General features: G+C 52.0%; 1 pseudogene; it reads left to right on the forward strand.

Annotated features, from left to right (window-relative positions):
- Positions 1 to 893, forward strand: LOC115664804 (hevamine-A-like; annotated as a pseudogene).

Here is an 893-nt window from a genome sequence, read left to right on the forward strand (position 1 = left end):
ATGAAGCAGGAATCTGCAATAGATTTAGCAATCCTCTGCTCATGTATTCTTATGTTGGTCGTTGGCAGCAATGCCGGAGGAATCGCGGTGTACTGGGGCCAGAATGGAAATGAAGGTACCTTGCAAGAGACTTGCGCCACGGGCAACTACGACTTCGTCAACATAGCTTTTCTCCCGACCTTCGGCGATGGCCAGCAGCCCATGATCAATCTTGCCTGTCACTGCGATCCGACCGTCAATGGTTGCATGGGTTTGAGCTCTGATATCCGGTCCTGCCAAGCCAGAGGCATAAAGGTGATGCTTTCTCTCCGAGGAGACAAAGGCAGTCCCCCAATGACCTCCAAACAGGACGCCGCGCAAGTCGCGGCTTATCTCTGGAAAAGCTTCTTGGGTGGCCATTCGTCGTCCCGCTCTCTTGGTAACGCGGTCCTCGACAGCATCGACTTCGACATCGAAGGAGGGTCCAATGCACACTTCGACGATCTTGCGACCTACTTATCCATATACGGTAGAAGAGGTAACAAGGTCTATCTAACCGCAGCTCCTCAGTGCCCTTACCCCGATGCTTGGCTCGGAGGCGCGCTCGAGACCGGCCTGTTCTATTACGTCTGGTCCAGTTTTACAACAACCCTCCATATCAGTACAATTCCTCCGCCATTGACAATCTTGAAGATGCTTGGAAGCAGTGGATCACCATTCCTGCAAAGCAAATCTTCTTGGGGCTGCCTGCGTCCCCCAATGCAGCCGGTAGCGGCTTCATCATCGTCAGCGATCTTTTGTCGGAAGTTCTTCCGAGCATTGAACGATATCCTGAATACGGAGGCGTGATGCTGTGGTCGAGGTACTACGATGATCAATCTGGATACAGTCATGCTATCAGGAAATATGTTTGA

This window comes from Syzygium oleosum, unplaced genomic scaffold (genome assembly GCF_021117445.2).
Source record: "Syzygium oleosum isolate NSW1041296 unplaced genomic scaffold, Sole_v2.1 Sole_v2.07, whole genome shotgun sequence".
Taxonomy (NCBI): domain Eukaryota; kingdom Viridiplantae; phylum Streptophyta; class Magnoliopsida; order Myrtales; family Myrtaceae; genus Syzygium; species Syzygium oleosum.